Source organism: Eucalyptus grandis, chromosome 6, assembly GCF_016545825.1.
Source record: "Eucalyptus grandis isolate ANBG69807.140 chromosome 6, ASM1654582v1, whole genome shotgun sequence".
NCBI lineage: Eukaryota > Viridiplantae > Streptophyta > Magnoliopsida > Myrtales > Myrtaceae > Eucalyptus > Eucalyptus grandis.
Window position 1 is genome coordinate 27427073 of NC_052617.1, and position 16297 is coordinate 27443369.

Here is a 16297-nt window from a genome sequence, read left to right on the forward strand (position 1 = left end):
ACAATTAGTATATCATCAACATATAATGATATAATCACAAATTGATCCTTGGATCTTTTGATATATACACAATCATCCTCATCAATCATCGTAAAATCATATGCCATTATGGTATTATGAAAACGTATATACCATTGTCTTGATGACTGCTTAAGACCATATATCGACCTCAAAAGTCGACATACTTTTTCTTCTTGGCCTTTCACTATAAAACCAGCAGGTTGTTCCATATATGTTCATTCCTCTAATTCTCCATTGAGGAAAGCAGTCTTTACATCCATTTGATGTAACTCAAGATCCATACTAAACACTATTGCCAGAATTATGCGAATCAAGGTAAATCTCACTACAGGAGAAAATGTATCTTCATAATCAATTCCTTCCTGTTGATTATACCCCTTCGCCACAAGGCGGGCCTTATACCTTTCTATCGAGCCATCAGCCTTTCGCTTTATTTTGAGAACCCACTTGTTCCCAATAGCTCTGCGTCCTTTTTGGAAGATCAACCAGTTCCCAAACTTGGTTTGATTTCATTGACTCTATTTCATCTTCCATTGCATTAATCCATTTTTCCTTACTAGGGCAATTCAAAGCCTCATTAATATTTCTTGGCTCATCCTCATCTTGTGGAGCAATCATAAAAGTTTCCCCTTCAATGTCAAAACTTCGACCGGGAATACTCTGGCGACTTGTTTGCCGTATGGGAGATTGTACACTTAGCACATCATTCCCCATTATGCTCCCACTCGGATTAGATAATGACGATATCATTTCATCATGTGGTTGTAATTGAGAATGAGTTGAATTCAATTCATCACTTCTCATATTACTCCCACTTGGACGAACTCCACTAATATCATTATCTTGATCCAAGATTTCAAATAGGAAGTAATCTTCTCCTATTTCGCGCATCTTAGGAAATTCATCCACTAAGGATGTGACATCCCGTGATTCAAAATTCAGTTATACTCCCACTTTCTTGCTCACCTATGAACGCATACCCTTTCGAGTGTTCGGAGTATCTCATTAAAATACTCTTCTTTCCTTCGGGACCCAATTTCCCAAACTTGTAAGAGGACTCATGAGTATAGGCAGCAAACCCCATGGCTTAAGAAAACTTAAGTCCAGTTTTCTACATGTCCATAACTCATATGCAGTGGAACTAACTAATTTGGAAGGCACCCGGTTAAGTATATAGGCAGCAGTTAACAACGCATCACTCCAAAAAGTGATATGTAAGTTAGCATGCACCATCATGGACCTAACCATTTCCAGTAGGGTTCTGTTTCTTCTCTCTGCAACACCATTTTGTTGAGGAGTATGTGGAATAGACAACTGTATTTCTATTCCTTTTTCATCACACAATTTTCTGAACTCATAAGATAAATATTCTCGACCTCGATCGGATCTCAATGCTTTTATTTTCTTGTCTAATTGATTTTCAATCAAGTTCATAAACCTTTTGAAACAACATAATGCTTCAGATTTATGAGAAATCAAATAGACATATCCGAGTCGAGTATAATCATCTATAAAAATGATGAAATAAACAGCCCCATGCCTTCTTCTCACATTCATTAAACCACAGACATCAGAATGGATTAAATGCAGAGGAACATCAGCTCTTTTACCTTTTCCAAATGGTTTCCTTGTCGTTTTTTCCCTTATAGGCAATGCTTACATATGAACAAATCGACTTTTTCAATATTGCCTAACAAGCCCTCTTTAGCTAGTCTATTCATATGTTGTTGGCCAATATGACCAAGTCAAGCATGCCACACATTCACATCATTATCACATGAAGTAAAAGATGTGAAACAAGGGAATAACATATTGACATCACCATAGTTAACATTCAATACAATAAAACCATCCAGAAAGTGACCACAACCATAGTAGTTTGTATCCAAATATAAATCTACACTGTTATTACGGAAGTTCACACTAAAACCAAGCTTAACCAACATAAAAAAACAGACACTTAAATTTCAACGAATCTCCAGAGCATTTAGAACATCATGTAGGAACAAGGTGCGGCCACCACACATGTTTAGTTGGCAGGTGCCAATCCCTTTAACTTCAGCTCTGGAGTTGTTTCCCACATAGATCCGCTTAGTTCCAGTTGGTATCGTCGAAATTCCACGAATGATTCTCTATCATTCGCTACATGGTCTGTCGATCCTGAATCTACAGTCCACTAAGGATTGGATTCAGCCAATTAATGCAGAACTTGACACATAAGCAAAGTTCTCAAATGTACAAGAGGTGTTTACCTTTTTCGGCTCACAACAGTTACGAGCATAGTGACCCTTCTTGTCACAATTGTAACACCTCACTCTTGACATTTGTTTTGTTTGAGGACGTTTTCCTCTCTTGTGTTGGTTAACTTTTGATTTCTTACAACAAGGACTTGATCCTTTGCATTCCCACATATTGAACGAATCAATACGTTTGCGCTTAGAGCTCAAAGCCCTTTCTGAGCTAGAACCAGCATTGCAAATATCTATTTTCAGCTCACATGCCGTCAAGTGGTCCTCTACCAGCTCAAGGTGGCGCACAGCATCCTCAAGATCTTCCATAATATGGTCAAGAGCTTCTAGTGCTTTTAGCTTTTCCAGCACATATTGAATCTTCATATTCAATATTCCACAATTGTTGCCATTCATATAAGCAATTACGTTCTTAGTTGCTGAAACCATCGATCTGAACACATCAGACTTATATGCACGAATAATTAATGCCTATCATTTATGCATCCCTTTTGCATAGACCCATCATATTAATGAACAATTTCAAGTAAGGTTTTAGAATCAAAAGGTCACTACGTTTCCAATCATCCTCCAAAAATCCTAACTTAAAACTATCATTAATATGATTGTCATATGCAAAATCAATTCTATGAAGCTACAAAAACTTCTAAACTACCCACAGCTAATTACCCACAGCAACCAGCAATAATAGAAAGCAACAGATAATTGATATCCAATAAAACAATAATACTTTCAACATAATACAACAATCCATTACACTACATAGAAGAAAATATCAACATAGAAAAAGATATTCACACTCAATAACATCTCAAACTAATCTAAGAAATAAATAGGGAAAGTCCCTTCTAATCTATCAATCAAAGTATCTGAGAAAACTGAAGGCACATTTGTCAACCATGGAAAAACTTTTGGAGAGCTCTCATGTCGCCACCAAGGCGCATTCACTCTGCGCCATGTGGCGCTTAATCTAAGGGTTGAATTTTTAGCCAACTCAATCCTATAATGCTCTCTCACAAAAGCTTCCACTAGCCTCTTATAACCCGGGACCACGTTGACCTCCCATAGCCGATCTAACACTGCTTGCCATTCAGGTGGAAGAGTGTTCATCAAAGCCGACACCTTCTCAAAATCCGGTATGAGATAACAATTCCAGATGATTTCCTGTATCATCTAATTGACCCTGACCACGTGTGATACTAAATCACCGTCATGCCACCAATAATCAGCTAACTCTTTCATCAGCCTTTTCAGTCTAGCTCTTCCTTCATCCGTTCTCGGGATTGTAGGTATCCGTGCATAACGCATCATAGTTCTTGCAACAAATGCAGAACTAAAATGGATCACTTATAATCCACAATAAACAAAATGGAAAATACTTAAATTTCCATGATTCATGCAACAAATGCAGAATAAAAAATGGATTACCTCTAACCTACACAGACATAATTGAAAAAGAAACAAATTCCTTTTTTTTTTTTTTTTTTTTTGGGTCAACGGTCAAAGTCAACGGTCAACGGTCGTCGGTCAACGGTCAATGGGTCAACAGTCCTCGGACGTCGGACCGGTCGGACCAGACGGACCGGTCGAGCCAGTCGGTCCGGTTCGGGCAAACCGACGGCACGTGCCGCGCGCGTGCACGGGATGACGTCACGCAGACGTCAGCCGGCACGTGTCGCATGTGTGCCGAGCGTCCGCAAGTCAGGTCGGGTCGGGTCGCCGGCCGGTGACCGCCCGGCCAACCGTCGTCGGTGCTGACGTCAGCGATGACGTCATCCCAGCGGTTACTGACCGTTGGATGACGTCATGTTGACGTCAGCACGCGTCAGTCCGCCGACCGGCGCGTGCCAGTTCGCCGCCGGTGTCGCGCACGTGCCGGTTCGCCGACCGGCGCGTGGGACGCATGCGCTGGGCAAGCCAGCGCTTCCGGGCGCGTCGCATCCACGCGCAGCGCCTTCTGGCCGCGCGTGTGGGTGTGTTCGGCGTCGTCCGGCGGCGCACGACATGTCGCCGGACTCGCCTCGACAAGCCCTTTCACCCTATGCCTTCATAAATCGATTTCAAATTACGGAAACTCGAAAAAATTGATGAACATTGCTCAGGTGTCGGGATTTCTTGCCCCGATCCATGCTGGCCGATTTTCTTCGCAAAAATTCAATCAAAAAAACATCATACAGGTCGGGAAAATGTGAACTAGGGCTCTGATACCAATGTTGGGAATAACGGATCCCCGAAAAACCGGATTCGACACTAAATCGAACCCCTAAAGAAATGCGGAAGACGAAGCCCGGGAAATAACACGTATCACCGATCGTAAAGCACACCATGGATTCGAGCGTACCTTGTTAGCCACAGATTAGACACCGACGCCGATAAGAGGAAGAGAATTTGGCCATGTTCGATCCGATGACGTCAATTCGCCTTGGAAGGGGAGAAAACAGTGGCCTTGTGCTTACTGTTCCTTTTTGGAGAGAGAGAGCGCGCGGGAGAGGAGAAGACGTACGTTAATCATCCAAGAGTTATCTTCTCTCTCTCTCTCCTCCCTTTTATACGTCCCCCCATCCACGGGCCGTATTCCCGTGGACCGGGCTTTTTCGGCCCAACTTGGGCGGACGGGCCTTAAGCCCATTACTAATAAAACCATCAAATGGATTGCAAAGTACAAAATAGTTTTACTTTCTATGTAAACATAGTATGAAACACATTATAAATAAGACAAGAAATAATTGATCCATTGCATCAATGGGTAGGTATTGGATCGTATATCTGCTAGTGGTGAATCGGTAGATTCGCTTGTACTTCAGTATATTAAAGATTCATCTGATAGATGCATATTGTTTAGATCTTACGATTTGAAACTTCGGCAAATTCTGGTAGCTACTTTTAAACAGATGCAATTGCTTTCTTAATAAAATCCTCAAGACAACAAAAATTAGGGATTATTTGCTTCTCTAAGGTCCTTGCTTATTCTGGGATCAGTAGCTAGCACCAGATGAGGTCACAGTTGGAAAAGCCTACAGAGAGCAAACAATTGATTTTGGGCAGACTCCAGGACAAACAATAACTTAAGAGGACCCTTTTGCCAAAATCAACTATCAGTCGCATCTGACATATTTGGACACTTGAAAAAACAGGTTCAAGCGCGAACCCACAAGAAAGTAACGAGGTAAGAAGCTGTTAAGGAGGGTTGTTGAGACTTGCTCGAGATGGATCTGGAAGAATCTGACGAAGGGCTTACAGAAAAGATGCAATTTTTGAGGTATTTAAGCAATCATTCAAAAGGATTCTTACCTGAAGTTGAGGTTTTGGCGAAGGAATGAAACGTGCACAGTGTTTTTCTTAACAGTGTATTGAGCAGCTAACGAATTTGACACGAAAATCCAACCTTTACTCAGAAAAATCTTCTTCTGACACCTGATATTACCTCGAAGATGTAGGTCGCTGAGGCATCTGGGTTGTATATGGTTAGAGTGGTAATTTCCGTTTCTATATATTGGTATAGATTCATAGGACTTTGGTTTATACATTGATGTAGGTGTATCATCCGGTTGACGTGTCATGGGATGATCTATTATCTCATCTCAAATGGCAATAAGTCATATAATAATATGTCATGTTACGTCACACAATATTACGTGATGTTGTAAAATGTCGTATGACAATATGTTGTAATGTAAGTATTTTTGTATTTGACAACAAATCGCGTAATGATGTTCATGATGTGAATTGTGATGTGTGCATGCAGAATCCAAATTTGATGTGTGAACATGTGCATTACTTGGATGTTTTAATTTGCATTGATGTATATATAGCATCTTGGATTTTACTAATTTGGCTCGCTAGCTATATGGCATTTAGTTCCTAAGATCTCAAATTTTAGGTTCGGGGATCTCACAATATGAAACCCATTAAACACATAAAATCGTATTAGAGTTGGCAACAATCCATTTAGGAAAAAACTGAGTCGACTAAAAAGTAGTGTCGAAGAAGTCAAGCAATCTAGGTGCACACGTAAAGATTTTGGTCTAATGAATCCTAGAGACCTTAACATCCCATACGCCCTTTCCAGTACCGCAACCCCAGTTGAAAGGCACGGGCCAGTGCTTGCTCCATCTCTATCTTTCTTCCGTCAAATGCAAAATCAAGCATAGCAGAGCTGATAGCTGCAGAAAAATCATCGGTTATCGGATAAGCTCCTCTGCTCTTCACCTTGAAGTTGCCATTCAAACGGAGACGCCAGTAGTTTTTCATATACGTTGGTAAGGAAGAACCACCTATTCCCACCAAAATCAACAACAAAAAGAACACAATAAATGCATACAGCAGGGTAAAAATCAAGAAACCACAAGGATGATTGATAAGCTGGAGCTCAGTAAGGGGAGAAGAGGAAAAATCAGTGAGTTACAGTGCAGAGTTCAAGCTTGCTTCAATTAAGCGCAGCAAACAAACTAACACTAAAATCAGAGAGCTGAAGCAAAATATGTCTTCTTGGAAGGGTTGGAGTAGAATGACAGAAGTAAGATTAATAGGAGGATAGAAGGCATTGGACTTAAGGTAACACAGTGCCTTCAGCCAGATTAAACAAGGATATTCGCAGTTCAAAGGAGAAATTTGACGAACAAAACATGTAGATCAAGCTCAAAAGCACATCAAGTTAAATATAGACGTGCATCAAGTGTCGTGTCCCTAACTTATGTGTCCTATTGCTGAAACGGTTAAAAGTCAATCAACTGCAATCGTGAGATATTTGGGTATCGAGTGCCGTATCCCCAGCTTGTGTGCCCTACAAGAAACAGTAGACGGAAGGCATTTGCTAGAACTAGCAGTAGCCTTCCTAACAGCAGAATTTTTCACTCAATCAGAGACTATCCTTGAACAGAGCAAAATAGTTGGATGTTGTTAGTTATATGCCCTAAAGCAACCATGTAATAGTTATAGGGATTTCAGTTATATTGTCAAATTAATGGCAAAGATGTATTCATCAATTTGTCCAATTATCTATATGAATGTTTTCATAGGATCAGCTTTGACTGGATTTATTCTTGAGACGTTAAGAATACGTGTCACTAGTTCACAGTTACACTGAATCTTTAAACTGTGCTCGATCAATGGATCATTGATTAGATATTAATGATCCTATGAGATCGGTGTGTTCTTAACTTCACCATTAAGTATTAGATGCTTAAGGTAATGACGAGTCACGAGTCATTAGGTATTATGATGCCTGAGTTAGAACACTGATGCTTGTAGTAGACAAGTTCACTGAACGTAACACATATAGAACAATTGGCAACACTTAAGCTTTTAGCGAGATCAATAACTAATCATTCATGCTCTAGTCTTCTGTAAATAATCCTTAGACCTAAGGCATAGTGTTAACTTGTGTGTTGGATGGTTATGGTTCACGAGTACGCATATTCTCGGCTCATTGATCCGTCTCTATATCTGATAGTCATAACTCGTTCACATACGAAGTTACACATGTGCGCAACATGGAATCTATCACATTGTTACATGTAAGGTACAGTAATGATGTCCTATGTAATCTAATTATGACTGGGGTTGTAACCGAGAATGAATTGTTTATGTCTCATATAAAATGCAGGTCAATTAAGTTTGTGCATATGATCGAATTGGTGACTTTACAAATATTTCAAGGTCTTTGTTCGATTGGGACATAATAAAACAGAGAGATTGAATTACAATGTAATCACAGCTAAGAGGTTCATTATGTTCTTAAAGCATTCACATTGTTTGGGTAGTCATGACATAGTGCTATATATCAATTATAGCTTGTAGGACCTAAAGATTGATTGGAACAATCAATTCTCTTGGGAGTACTAATGTGTTAGTGCAAGTCTTATTATCCTAGGGATGTCACACACCATAACCAATTCACTCGATCAGATACAACCCACTCACGAGAGCTGTTCTCTTGCTCACCCAATTTCTGGAGGAAGTAGTCAATAACTTATTTGAGAAATTAAAGATCGGCTTCTGGAAGAAGTAGCTTCTTAAAAAAGTAGTCAATAACTTCTTTGAAAGGTTAAAGACTAGCTGCTAGAGAAAGTTAAATGTTAACTTCACCAGAACATTATATATATATAGAGTAGAGAGAAGGTGAGTGGGTTAAGAAAGAAAAAGAGAGAAAGAGAGAGAACTACATGGTCAAAAACGGTTGCTAACCACGTGTAGAGAATTGTCTCCACAAAATTGCTATTACAATTATAGTGGCGATTACCTACGAGTTCCTTTTCATTCGAAGTGCGTTGGTGGTGTGTCTAAATTAGAGATCCGACATTTGTGGGTCTCAAACTGAAGAACATCTTAATCAAGTTATTTAAAGTGCGCTTCGAGAGGTAATCCATATAACCCCTTTGATATTCTGATTTTTTATTAAACCACAGAAACAATGCCTTTGGAAATACATGCATAGTAGAATTTTATTTTCGCTTCCATTGCGTTTATGTTTATTTAGCCTATACATGTTCCGTAAAACCCCAACAGATGTGTCATCACGACCACAGCGCAAAAGCTTGGCTACTTGCTCCTTTAAGAAATCCAGTTTAAGAAATCCAGTTTCTCTCTGGGGTAAGCGCCCAAGTTCAAGATTTGAGAGTCAAGCCGATGAGAATGCGGTGCTTCTCAAAAGATGCAGATTCAAAACAAGGAAGGTACGAGGCTGGTTGACGCTGGGTAGCAAAAATCAGAGAGGCAGCCTATGCGCAGAGGTCATCACCGAAACTTTTGTTCTAAAGACTTACGCCTAGAAGCAAAACTTGTAGTGAATCTCGTAGAAAGGATCGCGTGCATTCTTGACGATGGGATGAAACCGCAGAACGTGGCGTTGAAGACAAGGAGACTTGCTAAGGTTATGGAGAGAGTATGCAAATGTCCACTGCTCGAACCTAACATCGTCAGTCCTGCTTATCACCAATGCCTTCCTCAACAAAGAACCAGCGAGCACAAAAGAACATCAATAGAATGGTTTGAGGAAAAAAATGGAACACACAATTATCAGAGAGGGCAATATTGAAAAGAAAAATTAAAAAAGTCATTTAAACCTCATAGTAGCATTCCCAAAATGTTGAAATCCCCTACCTGCCTTGGGCTTTTGGCTTTTCCAATACTAGCATTTGGCCAATGGGATTCCAAAAATACTTATTAAACACCTCATATATTTCCCAAGGCCAAAATATGAATTGAGCAAGACCTTAGACCAATTGCCTTGCACATGCCATCTAGTTAGTTTATTTGCCCGGAAACTACAGACATTCTAGGTGTCCAATCACCCTAACTTAGATAAATCGATTAGTGACTACTCATTTTTGTTTTCAAATTTACATAATAGGTGTGATAACCAAATTAAACCAAGTATTTGGGAAGGTCCTCTGAATCAGGGGTGCTATATGACTGGCAGCTCCCAGTTCCAAGATTCAAGGTGCTATAAATGACGTATGGCATTTTCATTTCTCTATCTCAAACGGAACAAAATGACCTTAGTCAAGCCCATTTGGGGTTGAGTGCTTCCTTTATGTATACCTAGTCAATGACCATCCCCCACATGGAGGCAGGCGCGCAACAATCTTTGCCGAAGCAGCGATCATTAAATTTGAAATATCCTGCAACTATTTGTATTCTAGTTTGTTGGACATCCAGTCCTTGATCAATGTAAAAAGTGTGGCTTTCAAACATCCTCCAGAAAATCAGAGAGCAAAAGGATAAAACGAGAATTGAGTCGTGATGCGAAAAAGGAGCGCCGCCGCCACATAAAGGCAACGGCTAGCGTTGAGGCCTTCAAAATCTGCAGAGTTGCTCGACCCAAGGTGGATTGAACATAGAAGATAATCCAAAAAGCTAAGATGGGGATTTGACCTCTTTTTTTTTTTTTATCAGAAAACAGCAGCTCATGATTTACTATTGCATATCAGGAAATATTACACCAAGAACATCAGTGCATAAAAGATCAAATAAAGCGGGGGGTTGGATATCCAGTTAGAGGGGAGAGTATTGGTTCGACACGCCTTAGCTGTCCAATCCGAGAGGCGATTTGAGCTTTGGCTGCAATGGGCCAAGGAAAGGCCCGGAAGACGAGCGAGTTTGACTTTGGCCCAGCCCACGATCAATTGCACTTCCCAACTGAGTTCGGTGGACGACTTTAACGCGTGCACAAGAGAGAGGCAGTCAAAGTGTACTTGTGGAGAGAGAAAGCTTCGGTTCTCGATAAACGCTGGGGTTTCCTCCATGGCTATCGCCTCCGCCTGAGAAGCCGAAGCGGCGTCAACTGGCTTCGCGAAACCATCCACCAAATGGCCTCGGTGATCTCGACAGACGCAAGCAATGGCGGCTCTGTGTCGAGGAGGGTCTCTCACGTCGTTGGATGTTAAGTCTTCTACCGGATCTGGAACAAAGGAAGCATCTATGTTGATTCGTAGCGTACCTAGAGGAGGTGGATGCCATTTTCCAAATGAGTTTTCTGCCTCTTTCTTGAGTTTTGATTTAATGTTTATGGCTCGATAGCTCTCTGTTAACGCCTCTGCTCTAGAGATTGTGTATTGCGGCTTTGGGGTTTGATGATTGAAAATATATTGATTACGCTCTTTCCAGATGCTCCACATTATCACCTCTATTTGATCAAATTTGTAGTTGGTGGCTGGATTTTCTTGGATGCTACAGATCCAGTCTTCAAGCTGAGTTAGGCCGAATCTAGAGATCTGGATATGCAAGGGAGCCGAGTTCCAAACCTGAGCAGTCCATGGACAGAGGAGGAGTGTATGTTCAAGGGTTTTCGCTTCACCGCTACGAGAGGGGGCATAAAGGGGAAGGTACAATTTTTCGATGATGTAAATTCTCCATCGTAGCTAGGGCATTATTGCATGCATTCCAGAGGAAAAGTTTGATTTTGGGGGGGTTGTGGACTACCAAATGTATTTCCAGAGGTTGGGGTTAACTTGGTATGATGAGGTTGCTTGTATTTCCTGTGATCTGATTGAGACTTCCCTGAATATAAAGTAGCCACTTTTAACTAAGTAATCACCTAATTTTGTATGCATCCATACCAATTTATCTTCTTCATCAGGTAGTCCGATGGTTGTGGCTAAAATTTCCTTAACACATCTTTCATCAAACATAGAATGTAAAAGAGTTTCATTCCATGTACCAGTGTCTTGGTTTGTAAGATCTGCTACTTTAGCTGGCTCTTGATTTGTTGCTGGGCCTCCTATGGGGCCACTTTTTAACCATCGATCTTCTCTAATTAATGTGTTCTTTCCATTGCCGATCTTGTACATGACCTGAGGAGCCATGGAGTCCCTGGCCTTGATGATGCTCTACCAGCCCTAAGAGGGACGGGAACCTCTTCCAACATTCCAGATGTCACAGTGTGAGTAATACAGCCCTTTTAGTACTTTAGTTAACAGAGAATTTGGATTTTGAGTGATGCGCCAAATATGCTTTGCTAGCATAGCTGTATTGAAAATTTGTAAATCTTTGAAACCCAAACCCCCTTCACTCTTCCTGTTTTCAGCAAATCTCACTTCTTCCAATGAATTCCAGCCTTTTTCTCATTGCTTTTCCACCAAAAAGATGCTACCTTCCTCTCAATTGCTTTGCAAATCGATATAGGTATTTTGAATATAGACATAGTATATTGAGGGATGGCTTGTATTACTGCTTTAAGGAGAATTTCCTTACCTGCTTTGGATAACAGTTTTTCCTTCCAACTGTCCAATTTGGAATTGACCCGAGCTAAAATCCATGCGAACATGTCTTTTTTGGAGTGACCCCAGTCTGAAGGTATGCCTAAATATTTCCCTGTCTTTGTGATTTCTAGAACTCTGAGAGTTGTTGCCATGTTTCTCTTTAGAGCTATAAGGCAGCCTTTACTAAAATAAATGCCTAATTTGTTCAGGTTAATGGCCTGACCTGAGGCAAAGCAGTATTGATTTAAGATTGCGGCCAAATTTTGACATTCTACAATTGTGTCGTGCAAGAAGAAGATCGAATCGTCAGCAAAAGCAGATGGGACAGAGTGGGACAGCTTCTGTTCAATTTGATTCCTGTAAGTGTACCCTCCTGAACAGCTATCTTCATCAGGATAGACAACACATTGGCCACAATTATAAAGAGATAAGGTGAGAGTGGGTCACCTTGACGTAAGCCGCAGGTGCGTTTAAAGAAAGGTAAGGCCTCCCCATTAAAATTTATGCTGAATGTTACTGTGGTAACACACTGCATGATCCATTGAACCCATAGGTCACAGAATCCCAGATTGGTTAGACAGACTTTAAGGAAATCCCATTCAATGCGATCATACGCTTTTTGCATGTCCAATTTTAAAACAGCTTAAAACTTCTTTCTTCTGTTGCTGGTTCGTAATCTGTGTAACACCTCCTGAACTATCAATATATTGTCTTAAATTTGCCTGCCTCCCACAAATGCACTATGTTCCTCTGCGATGATGTGAGGTAAAATTGGTTTTAGCCTGTTAGTCAGCACTTTGGAGGTTATTTTGTAAAGAAAATTACAAAGGTTGATGGGGCGATATTGCTCGAGTTTTTCAGGGTGTGGGATTTTGGGTATTAATGTAATGAGTGTTCTGTTAAGTGCAGGATCTAGATGGCCAGAGGTAAAGAAAAGCTGCATTGCTTGATGGATATCCTTGGAGATTGCTGGCTAGTGCCCTCTGTAGAAAATGCCATGAAACCCATCAGGACCAGGTACCTTGAAAGCTCCTAGCTACTGCATAACTCTAGTAATTTCCTCCACTGTAATTGGAGCAATCAAGGTATTATTATTCATTTGGTCGTCCACTAAGGTAGGGATAAGCTGTAAGATGGGTTGCCAGTTACGGAAACCCACTGATGTGTATAAATTTTTGAAATATTGCTCTGTCATTCCTTTCAACTGTTTTTCCTCTCGTGTCCATGCATCATTGTCAGTTTTCAGCATTGAAATATGGTTTTGACATCTTCTCTGAATTGTTGTCGCATGAAAAAATTGAGTATTTTTATCGCCCCACTTTAACCAACTTATCCTCGACCTCATGCCCCAATACATCTCCTCTTGCCGTCATAGTTGATCAATTTCTTGAGTTAACTTTTTCGCTTGAGTTGCTTCTCCATTAATGTGTGTACTGTTCATTAGGTTCTGGAGTTCACCTTTTAGCTAAGTAATCCTCTTCTTGGCATGGCCAAATTTGTTTTTGCTCCACTTTGTCAATTGTTGTTGTACTTGCTGCAATTTCTCCATTACATTAAGATCTTGTAAAGCAAGTTCATGCTAAGTATCTCTGACTATGGTTTTACATTTTGCATCCTCAGCCCAAGTTGTTTCGTACTTAAATTGCTGTCGTTGTTTATGCTTTGGTTTAGCCAGGGATATCAGAAAAAGGGTGTGATCCGAGCCTATTGCCGGGAGAGCTACACATTCAACTTCTGGGTAAGTAATTCTCCACTTGAGCGAACAGAAAGCTCTATCTAGTCTTTTTTTTACCAGATTCTCGCCCTCATGGTTATTTGACCAGGTGAAGGAACACCCCTTGCATTCCAAATCCATCAGGGAACACTGATTGACAAAGTCTCTGAAAGCTGTTAACCTGTAAGTTTCTGCTCTGTGTCTGCCCACTTTCTCCTAGTGATATAGGATGTCGTTAAAATCACCCAAGCAAAGCCAGGGTACTCGATAGTGCACACTAACTGAATGAATCTATTCCCATAGCAGTATTCTCTCTCTGAAATCATTTGGAGCATGGAGAAAAATAATATTCATTCTTTGATTGCTATCTTTTAGGTGACATTGAGTGAAGATTGCTGCAGCTGAGGAGGAATTGATGGATAAGAGTAGTTGATCATCCCAGAAAATAGCTAAGCCCCCTGCTGTACCTTCTGGATTGACTATAAAACAGTTCTGAAACTTTAATCTCCTTTTTAATCTGAGCACTTTCTATTCTTGGTTTTTTGTTTCCATTATAAAAACAAGGTTGGGCCTTTCTTGAGTCACAGTGACTCGCAAAGCCTGGATTGTCAGGAGGTTGCCTAGCCCCTGACAATTCCAGCTTAAAAGTTTCATGGGTAATTTGGTGGCTTATTAGGACTAGCCACCAGAGTCCATTGACCTGACTTATCTGCCACCCTAATAGGTGTTTCCACTAGCTAAGTACTCTCCACTGAGTGTTGTTTAGATGATTGTGCTCCATATGGACAGAATCTTTTACCTTTTTTTTGAATTAGTCGACTTCACACATTTACCTTGCAGTTTTGTAGGAGGAGTCACATCCAACCCCATTTCAGCTTCCTTCATATGTTCCTCATGTAGTATCAAGACTGATTCCTCATCAATGCAGTAGCTGCCCCTCTTCTGGGGGCTTTTCTCTTCAACCAAGATAAGTTCCCGAGATGAGGAGGGTTGGTAAGTTACCTTTACCCCTAGCTGGGTATTGCAATCCTGTGGAAGTAGAGGTAATGTTGGAATGTTCTGTTCCGTTGCAGGTGCAGGAGATAGGGGGTTTCAGGCACCACATCCACTTCTTCAGGAGGGAGCTCCTGCTTACCATAAAAGATTTTTCCGTATGGGCTTAGTTCCCTCACCTTAGCTCGCAGCCAATTTCCACATCAGGCTGGTAAGTTCTGTTCCAACCCTGATTCCTTGTAAGGTATTTCAGCACACTCCGTTGCATAATGTCCAATTCTGCCACAAGAATAACAATAGTATGGCAGTCGTTCATATTTGAATTCAACCTAGAGCCTCTTGCTATCTAGATTCACTAACACACCTGTCTTCAGAGGGTTTGCTAATGGCATCGTTACTCTGGCTTTACCCACCTTATAACTGCTATTTCCTTTCTCCTCCAGTTTCACTTCGACAACTACTCCAAGTTTGGAAGCAATTTCCTCGACTACATCATAAGTAACTCTTCCATAAGGTAAGCCAATGAAATTTACCCAGAAATCATAATGATTAAAATCATAACATAACTCAGGTGTGTCAGGTTTGCATTACTTAAGTACGAGAAGATGGCTGGAGAAGGACCAAGGCCCAGATTCGAGCACCCTCTGTTTTTCAGCTTCCAACTGGAAGGAGAAGGAGAAGAAACTAGGCTCCAGCATCGCACAGGTAAATTTATCCGTCCTCCAAGCTTTTTTCATAGTGTTTACAAAAGCAGTAAAGTTCAAGGTAGGGTTTGTGTAAAATCGACCAAATAGGGTTTTGCGACACTCAAGTAATTTTTCAGGAGACCTGGGATATCCACGACATCGACTGCATTCCAAAGGTTACCCATGCTTTTGTAGAGAGCCGCCAGTCTCCTGTCCTCATTGATCTGATCAGCCATGTTTTGTCTGTAGGGGAATGGGAACCTGGATGATTCGTGGGCATCAGGATCGAAGGGAGCTCAGATGAGTGAAGATTGAGGGAGATGGTGAGGTGAAGAAAGACGGAGGAAGAAAAGCAAAGGGGCAAGAATTAGGGTTTCAGAACACTCAAATGAGGGTTTTCGTCTGTTTTCAACGCAACGAAGGAAAGGCCACAGGGAGAAAGGAAAAACACGAAGCGAGCAGAAAACTCCAAGATCGGAGAGGGAAACGGCAACAAGACCTACCCAGCTGGTAGAAAGGGACTACGCAAGCGGTAGAGGGGAAACTCCATGGCGGAGTAGAGATTTTTCCGTTACTGAGTGGGAATCTCACCCAGGGGGGATTTGACCTCTTACTAACATCATGGGTGTGTGTGATTTTTTGGCCGTGTTGAACCTCACGGCCCAAATCAAGGTCCAACCTAAGTAAGGAAATCTGTTTGATATATAAAAATTCTCGATTATGAATTTATACAGGAGAAGTACGAGGAGATACAAGAAGATTGACAATAAAATGATCACCATCACGTTTCGTTTGAGCCTACTTGATCTTCCCCGCAAAGGATCAATCCTTGTCATTTCTCGTCCCAACTTAACCCGCTTTATGTTTAGAAATTTATCCAAATAGTCTCAAACCAATTGTATAGCAGTCAATTCAAACATAAATCTTTTAATT